This window comes from Coenobita brevimanus, chromosome 116, assembly GCF_032717465.1.
Source record: "Coenobita brevimanus isolate Jiangsu-jjx chromosome 116, ASM3271746v2, whole genome shotgun sequence".
Lineage (NCBI taxonomy): Eukaryota > Metazoa > Arthropoda > Malacostraca > Decapoda > Coenobitidae > Coenobita > Coenobita brevimanus.
The window spans coordinates 15,382,742-15,394,291 of record NC_137069.1 but is presented as its reverse complement, the minus strand read 5'-3'; positions in this window follow the sequence as shown (position 1 = coordinate 15,394,291).

The window sequence follows — 11,550 nt, the reverse complement described above, 5'->3', positions numbered from 1 at the left end:
TAATGATGATGTTAGAAGAAAAGGAAGAAGTGAGAATAAGAAGACTTACTTTAGGCTCTCTCTTTCTCACCACACCAGAGAACCACCTTGCGTCCCTCATAGTGTGATATCCTAGGGTGTTAAGATGTGCGTGTTAAGTTCTGGGAAGGAGGTGCTGTGCTGTTGGGGATGAGAGAGAGAGAGAGAGAGAGAGAGAGAGAGAGAGAGGAGAAGAAGAAGAAGAAGAAGAAGAAAAAGAAGTAGAAGCGACAAGAAACAGTAATAGAAATAGGAGGAAGAAAAAGACGATGAAGAGGAATTAAGAAAAAACTAGAGGAAGAAAAAACAATAGAGAGAAAGAGAATGAGAAGCAATAAGAGGAGGAGGAGGAGGAGGAGGAGGAGGAAAGGAGGTAAGGTAGGAGGAAAGGAGGGAAAACTTTAGGGTGTACAATTTTACAAGGCAATTATCAGTGGTAACTACGACACCCTCTTAAAAGTTGTGTGTGTGTGTGTGTGATTCTCTCTCTCTCTCTCTCTCTCTCTCTCTCTCTCTCTCTCTTATCCTTATAGTCTATGTTTTTCCTGTCCCCTTCCTCTACCTCCAATTTCCCCCCACCCCTGCCTCCTGTCCCCCCACCCCTTTCCCTCATTCTCTCCCCCTACCTCAGTGCCCTACCTCACACCCCATCACCTCTCCACCCTTCTCCCCTCTCCACCCTTCTCCCCTCAACCTGCTGCACCCGTCCACCTGCTCCACCCTCCACCCCACACACACCTGATATCAGTTGACAGGTATGCCATCCCCTCTATTGTTTTTGTCAATTAATTCCTCTCCCACAAAACTATCACTGTGTGTAACATTTTCCAACACCCACTGAATTCTGCCTCACACACACACACACACACACACACACACAGATAAACACACATATACGTACATGCAGTCACACACACACACACACACACACACACACACACACACACACACACACACACACACAGATAGATAATTGTATAGATAGAGAAACGAGACACACACACACACACACACACACACACACACACGAGAGAGAGAGAGAGAGAGAGAGAGAGAGAGAGAGAGAGAGAGAGAGAGAGAGAGAGAGAGAGAGAGAGAGAGAGTTGAAATATGAGAATGAGAAGCGATGTGGCACAGAATTACAATAGATAAAGAAAGAAAGAAAATAACTGTGGAAGGAGAGAAGGAGGAGGCGTAGTAGTGAAGAGGATAAAAAAGAAAGGCAGGAAAAAATGTGTGGAACGTGGACATTGTAAAAGGGAAATTGAAAAGAGATATAAAAGAAAGTATAGTGGAATGAGGAAAAAATCTGAAAGGATAAAAGACTAAAGAAAGAGGAAAGACAAGAGGATGGAAGGGAAAAGGCGATTGGTAAAAGATGTGAGGGAAAAAAAAACATGAAAAAGGAAGGAATATGAAAGGAAGTGTATTTATAAATAGAGGTAGATAGATAGATATAAAGGTGAGCGAAATGAGTGCAAGAATTATCGTGACGTAAGGTTATTGAGTGTGGTAGGGAAGGTATTTGGAAGAATTATTACAGAGAAAGTAAGATAGATATCAAAAGACCTAGTGAGTGACAAACAGGGTGGCTTTAGGAGTGGCAGATGATGTGCGGATCAAATATTTTCTGTGAGATAGTGAAGGCGTATGAAAAGGTTTATAAGGTGTTTCTGCCATATATGGATCTGGAAAAGCATACGACAAAGTAGACAGAGAAGGATTGTGGAGGGTATTTGCGCATGTACAGTGTAAATGGTAAGCTGCTAGATGCCGTCAAGAGTCTTTATGATGGTAGTGAGGCATGTGTAAGGGTAAATGGGCTTCTAAATGATTGGTTCACGATCAGCATGGATGTGCGACAAGGTTGTGTGATACCCCATGGTTGTTCAGTATATATATTAATGGGGTGATGAGAAAAGTAAAAACACGAGTACTGGAATGGAGAGAGATGGCGTTGGTAATGACTGGTTATGGATGGAATATCTCAAATTTGTTGTATGCTGATGATGCAGTGCTACTTGTAAATATCGGACAAGAGCTTGGTAAACTAGTGCAGAGTTTTGTAGATGTCTATGAGCGTCGTGCCTTGAGAGTAAATGTAGAAATGAGGTGATGGTTATTGAGAGAGAAGGTGACTCCCAGTGTGATGTTACAGTGAATGAAGAGAGACTGGCATTGGTGAGAGACTTCAAATACCTGGGTACAGTAACAAATAAGAGAGGATAATGTGCAAAAGAAGAGGAAAGTAGAGTGACACAAGGAAGCAAAGTAGCTGGTGCTGTGAAGGCCTTGATAAAAAACAAAGGCTTGAGTTTTGCAGCTGCGTAAAGCTTATATGAAGGAGTGTTAGTGTCAGCTTTAGCATTTGGACGTGGAACTAAGATGTAGCATGAAAATGAAAAGTTAATAGTAAGAGAAGTGGAGATGGGACTGCTGAGGAATGTATGTGGAATACAGAGAGTGGATAGGATACGAAATAATGTGATTTGTGAAAGATGCGGAGTGAGGAAGTCTGTGGACACCAGAATCGAAGAGAGTGTACTGAGATAGTTTGGTCGTGTGGAGAGAATGGATGACAATAGATTGGTGAAAAAGGTATATCTGAGAGAAATTGAAGGAGGGAGGAGGCGAGGTAGACCAAGAAGAAGGTGGAGGGATATGGTGGATGAGTGTGTGAGGAAGAGAGGTTTGGAAGACGGTGAGGCTAAGGGACTGATAAGAGATCGAGGTGGCTGGATGAATTTTGTGGGGAACACCACATAACCAGGGATTTGGCGCCCCTATTTGACGTGACAGCATTCTGACTGACTCTATCAGATTGGTGTATGTGAAGCTATAGAACGTAGTGAAATTTTTGGGGGGCCTATCTAATGGAACCAGGATTCCGTGGGCTTGAATGATGAGTGAATGGAAACATGACCCATTGAACCGGGCAAACCTGGGCTGCTTGGACGTTTCTATTCCTGACCCTGCCTAGAGTAAGAAAGAAGGTCCGGATTTTGATTATATATATATATATATATATATATATATATATATATATATATATACTGTGTATTATATATTATAGGGAATATGTGTAACCAGTGACTTCGTGAAATCCGTAGGGAATTCGTGAAATGAGTTGAAATTAGGATGGGTTAAGATTAGGTTAATTTAGGCTGCGGATAGGTTAAGCTGGGATAATGTAGGTTAAGTTTAGCTTAGGTTAGGCTAGGTTAGTTAGGTTAGGTTAGGTTAGGATATGAACGCTTAACATAACTTAGCGTTCATATAAATTAACCTTTCCTAACTAAACAAGCCTATCCTAACCTAAACTGATCCTAGATTATCCTAGCCTGACCTAACAGCAGCTTAAATCAACCTAACATTAATTAACCCAAACTAATTTCAACTCATTTCACGAATTCCCGGGAACATAATATATCTATCTATCTATCTATATACCTAGGCTGCTTCCCCCAAGGAAAGGGAGGTAGCCGAGACAGAACGACTCACTCTCCATTTATATAATTTATAAATTTACCTCGCCCGGATGGAGTCCGTGAGGTATTGTTTTTGGTCGAGTTTGTTTGTTAGCAACATCACGAAAAAAACGGCTGTATGAAATTACATGAAATTTTCAGGATATGGGCACTGGTCCCAAAAGAGTTATTTAATTTGGAGGTAATCAACTGACCTTAAAGGTCATAATCAAGAAAACGCATTTTCGAAAGGAAATAACTTGAAAACGGTTTGAAGACAGAGATATTTACTATTAGGAACATACAGGAACTCGTAATACGGGTTTTCATTTGGCACCAAGACCTTTGACCATAAGTGACCCTGAAAACTCAAGGTCACGCATATTAAGGGAGCTATAACTCGAAACTCCTTGAAGTTAGAGAGATTTTCTTTTACCAAAATATAGGAAGTCTCATATGGGATTTCATTTGGCAGGAGGACCTTTGAAACTGTGTGACCTTGAAAGATCAAACGCAAGATCACGGATTTTCAGACGCCAAATGGCAGAAACGAGTCACTGTTTAATAGCAATAAAATAACTGCTGCCTCGCGAGGATTGTTATGCCGTTTGAGTGTCCACTGCAGGACCGGCCTATCCCGACCGAAGTGGGCACGATACAGGCAATGTATCTCTACCAAGTGGCTTAGGCTGTCTGGCAGAGACTGTATGTAGGGTGAGAAGTGCTTGTAAGTGAAATTGTTGTGTTGGAGTGGCTTTGGATGTGTGTGTAGTCTGTGAACCAAGTGTAATCGGCCTGCGCAAGCCAACTGGGTGCAAACATACTGTTACAGTATGCGACACTGGTTCAACCACAGCACCCTTTGTGTCCGCCAATGCAGTACGTGGCATGAAGAACGCTCCCAAAGTTTATTACCCTGGCGGGGTGCGAACCCTCGTTCTTCAGTGTACGAAGACGCACACTTTACCATTGTACCAGAGAGGCATATATATATATATATATATATATATATATATATATATATATATATATATATATATATATATATATATATATATATATATATATACAGCATATATTTATATACTCGTCTGGCTGCAGCGAAAATAACACATTTAAGACGGTTAAGGAAAGAGGCAGAGGAAGAAAGTGTGAGAGAGGGAAAGAAAAGTGACAAGTAAGGACAGAACAGAAAGGGAAGAGAGAAAGAGGCTTTGAAACTTTGTAAACACGAGCAACAAAGGAGTTGGGGCTTATGAGAGAGAGAGAGAGAGAGAGAGAGAGAGAGAGAGAGAGAGAGAGAGAGAGAGAGAATATGTGTGTGAAATCTCTACTTCTGAAAAAGTTGATATCAGTATTATGCATGAGCGGCATTTACGACATGGACGCAGTGAGAGAGAGAGAGAGAGAGAGAGAGAGAGAGAGAGAGAGAGAGAGAATGTGTGTGAAATCTTTGTTCTGAAGTTTAATATTATGTATGAACGGAATTTATGACGTGGACTGTCGGCAAGAAAGAGAGAGAGAGAGAGAGAGAGAGAGAGAATGTGTGTGAAATCTCTATTCTGAGGTTTAATATTATGTATGAGCGGAATTTATGACATGGACAGTAGGCATGAGAGAGAGAGAGAGAGAGAGTAAATGGATTGAGAGGGGGTGTGAGGTAAGGCTGTCAAAAAACAATCTCCCTTTTTACTGTCAACTTAATGATTAACCCCCGAGAGAGAGAGAGAGAGAGAGAGAGAGAGAGAGAGAGAGAATGTAAAGATATGGATTCTCGGACGAATTAAAAGACAGACACACATTAACAAAGAGACAGACAGACAGACGGACAGAGATACCATCCCTCTCCCAGTGTCAGCTTAGTTATCAATCCCGTCGCGTTTTGTGCATCCCTGTCACAAAGCATTCAAGTTAAGCTACAGTCAGTATAAAAAGTTGGTGTACGATTCCAGTGCGTCTATTTCACTCCAGGGATGTCCGTCACTTTACCTCGTAACTTACAAAAGAGAATCATCTATGGACAGAGAAACATACCAAGCCTCTCCCAGCTTGGGAATATTTACCTACAGAGGAAAGTGGCAAGTAGAAGTGAAATATTAGGCAAACTTTTGACTGCTAAGGTACAGTTGTGTTAGTTCACAGCTTTTGTTGCTTATTGCTTGCCGGAGTGGAAAGATTCGGAGAGTATGTTGGCCACTATGCTTGTCTGTCTGTTTCTCTTTCTCCACTCTACAGGTCACAATTTTGCGCCAGTCATTCTGAAAAAAGAAAAAATCAGAAGCTATATATCCATAAACTCTGGAAGGCTATTGTGTTCCAGCAAAATCGGTCAAGACTCTGGTGTGGGTGAGGGGTTGACACCACTCAATGGCCGTGGCTCCAGAAATCGTCGGTACCCAGTGGCCGGCCTGCCCCGCCACCATTTGTTAAAATTTAGAACATTTTTTTTTTTTTTCTTACCAAACTGAAGAGAAAAGTTTGGAGCACCTTGCAATGCAGTTTTTATGATGCACAAAAAATTTCGCCAAGTGACTGCCGACACACAGGTGAAAAATAAAGACACTTGAATCCATCCGGCAAGGGCTGTACTGCCCACATGCCGGTAAAAAATAAGAACTCGGACCCATCCGGCGAGAGGGGCAAGAGGGGGGAAAAGGGGGGGAAAGAAGAGGGAAGAGGGGGGGGAGGGAAGAGAGAGAGGGAGGAGGGCAGAGGGGGAAGATGGGGGAGGGGAAGTAATGGGGAGAGGGGAAAGAGGGGGGGGGACCCATCTGGCAAGTGTTCTGCCTATGGCAGTTTCATATTTAGTTTTTTGGTTATATATATTTTCATGGGCGTATGTAATTTTGTGTGTGTGTGTGTGTGTGTGTGTGTGTGTGTGTGTGTGTGTGTGTGTGTGTGTGTGACAGATAGACAGACAGAGACAGAAGGTTCACATGCTCTAGGCTGTCTGTCTGTCTGTCTGTCTGTCAGTCACTAATTAAATAGTACTGAATTAGACTGCACTACCAGTAATTTAGAATAATGGCAGAGGGCCATCAGAGGAACGAGAAATTAAATCTTGAGCGAGGAAGGTCATAGGTCAGGATCTGAAGGAAGGATGGTGATGCCTTTGTTGGAAGTATGCTACTACTACTACTGCCACTACTGCAACTGCTACATCCATTACTACTACTACTACTACTACTGCTACTACTACTACTGCTACTACTACTACTGCTACTACTACTACTACTACTACTACCACTACTACTACTACTACTATTAGTCTTCAAACAACCTAATTTACCCCCAAATAGGCTTGTTGAACTGGTGGACTTACATACAGAAGTTTTCCTAAGCTAAATGAAATCGTACAGAAAAGACACGTATAAAAAATAGAATAACGATTGCACAGGCCACAGTGACTCCACGCCCTAATTTTTTACCTTAATTATTTACCTTGACTTTCGATTGACCTGGGCGAAAATCAAATCACTTCTTCCCATCTCTAATCAGGTCAGGTTTGATCCTAATCCTGCCAGGCATTCGGGAGATATTTTGGTTACACACACACACACACACACACACACACACACACACACACACACACACACACACACAAATTAATACATGTAGACGGACTTGATCACATTTGGCGTCGCTCAGAAAGAACATCACCCTATCGAAAGTGGACTAAACTCATTTACTGATTGATTGATTGATTTTGGGGCATGAGAGTTAATATATCCTCCACTGTGGCAGGTGGTGAGGCGGTGATGGCAGGTGTTGTTTTGGCTTAATTGCCAGATATACACAGTCCCTGCTTTCCAGGTAGGCTATATGCATTCCCATAACATTACCTCTTAGTTTGCGTTTCATATTCGTAGCCCTGATGCATTTAGCGGGTAATGATCTGCAGGGCTGGACTGATTGGCTTAACCTTAATTTGTGGGCTGGGGGATTTATCTATGTTTTCATTGGACAATTTTTGTGTGTCAATAAAGATTTTGTTTATGTTGGGAGGGGAGGGGGTTGTTTTTGTGTGTGTTTAGGTTTATGTTGTGGGGGATGTGGGGGGAGTCTGTGTGTGTGTGTGTGTGTGTGTGTGTGTGTGTGTGTGTGTGTCTTTACCTAATTATAACAGGCTTTGAAATAAGCTCGTGTTATCATGTTTCCATATCCACTTACATCCAATCTAGTGTGTGTGTGTGTGTGTGTGTGTGTGTGTGTGTGTGTGTGTGTGTGTGTGTGTGTGTGTGTGTGCGTGCGTGCTTTTCTATGAAGTTTACTTAGCATTTTAAAAGTCACAGTGCAATTACTAACACTACCACACCACACACTGCCACACCACACACTGCCATACCTCACACTGCCATACCTCACACTGCCACACCTCACGCTGCCACACCTCATACTGCCACACCACACACCGCCACACCTCACACTGCCACACCACACGCTCCCACACCACACACTGCCACACCACACACTGCCACACCTCTCACAGCCACACCTCACACCGCCACACCTCATGCTGCCACACCTCACACTGCCACACCACACATTCCCACACCACACACTGCCACACCACCTCACACTGCCACACCACACACTGCCACACCTCACATCACACTGCAACACCAAACACTGCCACACCTCACACTGCCACAATACACATTCCTACACCTCACACTGCCACACCACACACCTCACACCTCCACACCTCAAACTGCCACACCTCACACAGCCACACCTCACACAGCCACACCTCTCACTGCCACACCTCTCACTGCCACACCACACACAGTCACACCACACTCTGCCATATCACACACTGCCACACCACACACTGCCACGTCACACACTGCCACGCCACACACTGCCACACCACACACTGCCACACCACACACTGCCGTACCACACACCGCCACACATCACTTCACACTGCAACACTACACACCTCACACCTCAAACTGCCACACCTTACACCACCACACCACACCCTGCCACACCACACACTGCCACACTTCACACTGCCACACCACACACTGCCACACTTCACACTGCCACACCACACACTGCCACACCACACACTGCCACACCACACACTGCCACACCACACACTGCCACACCACACACTGCCACACCACACACTGCCACACGTCACTCTGCCACACCACACACTGCCACACTTCACACTGCCACACCTCACACTGCCACACCTCACATTGCCACACCACACACTGCCACACCTCACACTGCCACACCTCACACTGCCACACCACACACTGCCACACCTCACACTGCCACACCTCACCTTCCACACCTCACACTGCCACACCACAGACTGCCACACCACACACTGCCACACCACACATTTGTACACCTTACACTGCCACATCACACCTCACACCTCCACACCTCAAACTGCCACATCTCACACAACAACCCCTTACACTGCCACACTTCACACTTCCACATCTCAGACTGCCAGACCACACACTGCTACACCACACCCTACCACACCTCAGACTGCCACACCTCACACAGCCACACCACACACTGCCACACATCACCTCACACTACCACATCACATACTGCGAGACCTCACACTGCCACACCACACTCTTGCATATCTCAGACTGCCACACCTCACACTCCCACACCTCACACTGCCACACTTCACACTGGCACACCACACATTGTTACACCTCACACTGCCACATCACACCTCACACCTCCACACCACACATTGTTACACCTCACACTGCCACATCACACCTCACACCTCCACACCACACATTGTTACACCTCACACTGCCACACTTCACACTGCCACATCACACCTCACACCTCCACACCTCAAACTGCCACACCTCATACTGCCACACTTCACACTGCCACATCTCAGACTGCCACACCACACATTGCCACACCTCACACCGCTACAATACACACCGCCACACGTCACACTGCCACTCTCACAGTCCCACGCCACACACTGCCACACCACATATTGTTACACCCCACACTGCCACACCACACACCTCGCACCTCCACAACTTAAACTGCCGCACCTCACGCCACCACACCACACACTGCCACTCTCACAGTCCCACGCCACACACTGCCACACCACATACTGTTACACCTCACACTGCCACACCACACACCTCGCACCTCCACAACTTAAACTGCCGCACCTCACGCCACCACACCACAGACTGCCACACCACACACTGCCACATCACACACCACCACACCATACACTGCCACACCACACACTGCCACACATCACACTGCCACACCACACACCACGACACCACACGCCACCACACCATACACTGCCACACCACACACTGCCACACATCACACTGCGACACAACACACTGCCACACCACACACCACGACACCACACGCCACCACACCACACGCTGCCACACCACACACTGCCACACCACACACTGCCACACCACACACTGCCACACCACACCACCACACTACACATACACCACACATTGCCACATCACACCACCACACTACACATACACCAAACTCTGCCACACCATACACTGCCACACCTTACACTGCCACACCACACACTGCCACACCACACACTGCCACACCACACACTGCCACACCACACACTGCCACACCACACACTGCCACACCACACACCACCACACCACACACTGCCACACCACACACTGCCACACCACACACTGCCACACTTCACACTGCCACACCACACCCTGCCACACCACACCCTGCCACACCACACCCTGCCACACCACACCCTGCCACACCACACACTGCCACACCACACACCACGACACCACACGCCAACACACCACACGCTGCCACACCACACACTGCCACACCACACCACCACACTACACATACACCACACACTGCCACACCACACCACCACACTACACATACACCACACACTGCCACACCACACCACCACACTACACATACACCACACACTGCCACACCACACCACCACACTACACATACACCACACACTGCCACACCACACCACCACACTACACATACACCGCACACTGCCACACCACACCACCACACTACACATACACCACACACTGCCACACCTCACACTGCCACACTACACATACACCACACACTGCCACACCTCACACTGCCACACTTCACACTGTCACACCTCACACTGCCACACTTCACACTGTCACACCTCACACTGCCACACCACACACTGCCACACCTCACACTGCCACACCTCACACTGCCACACCACACACTGCCACACCTCACACTGCCACACCACACACTGCCACACACACTGCCACAATACGCACTGCAACACCACACACTGCCACACCATAGCCCTTTTTCGTGACTGGCATCATATTCTAGTGTTAATCTCTTGTTACGGCTCAGCAGGTGGCAATATTAGGCCAAGTTAGAGTAAAATGAGTATAGTGAGTGCATATTTAATCTTTTTAGTCCGTCTATATGTAAAAGGATTTGAGTATCGTTTTCTCATTTATGCACATTTTAAAAGGAATTTATTTTCATTTTGTAAGAAGGACTACAAAACTGCACATTACTCATTGCAGCTTGGGAGGATAGGGATTCATTGCCATATAGAATAAAATATAGACGAATAAATAGATTGATAGATAGATGGATAGACAGAGAATAAGCCCGACCTAACCAGCAAACCTGCCCTACTAGTAAACAAAAGATAGACAGACAGATATAATAAACATTATAAGCCTCACCTGACCAGGAGGTTTACCGTACAAGTCAAATAAAAAATAGATAGATGAACAGACATAAACAGATCGATAGATAGATTAAAAAAAAAAAAAAAAAGACGAAATCGGATAGCGAATCAAATCTCCTCTCCCGCCTTTCGTAGCCAACTTCGTCAAATCGTACCCTGGCCAACAAATCAGGGGCATAAAACTCCACCTCCAGCAAATTCCCTGTAAGTGAAAGACCCGGGATTTACTGTGTATAGAACGACTGAAGTAATTGAGTAAGGACACACAATCTTGGGAGAAAGCAGTGACCCTCTCTCCCAGGTGAGGTCAGG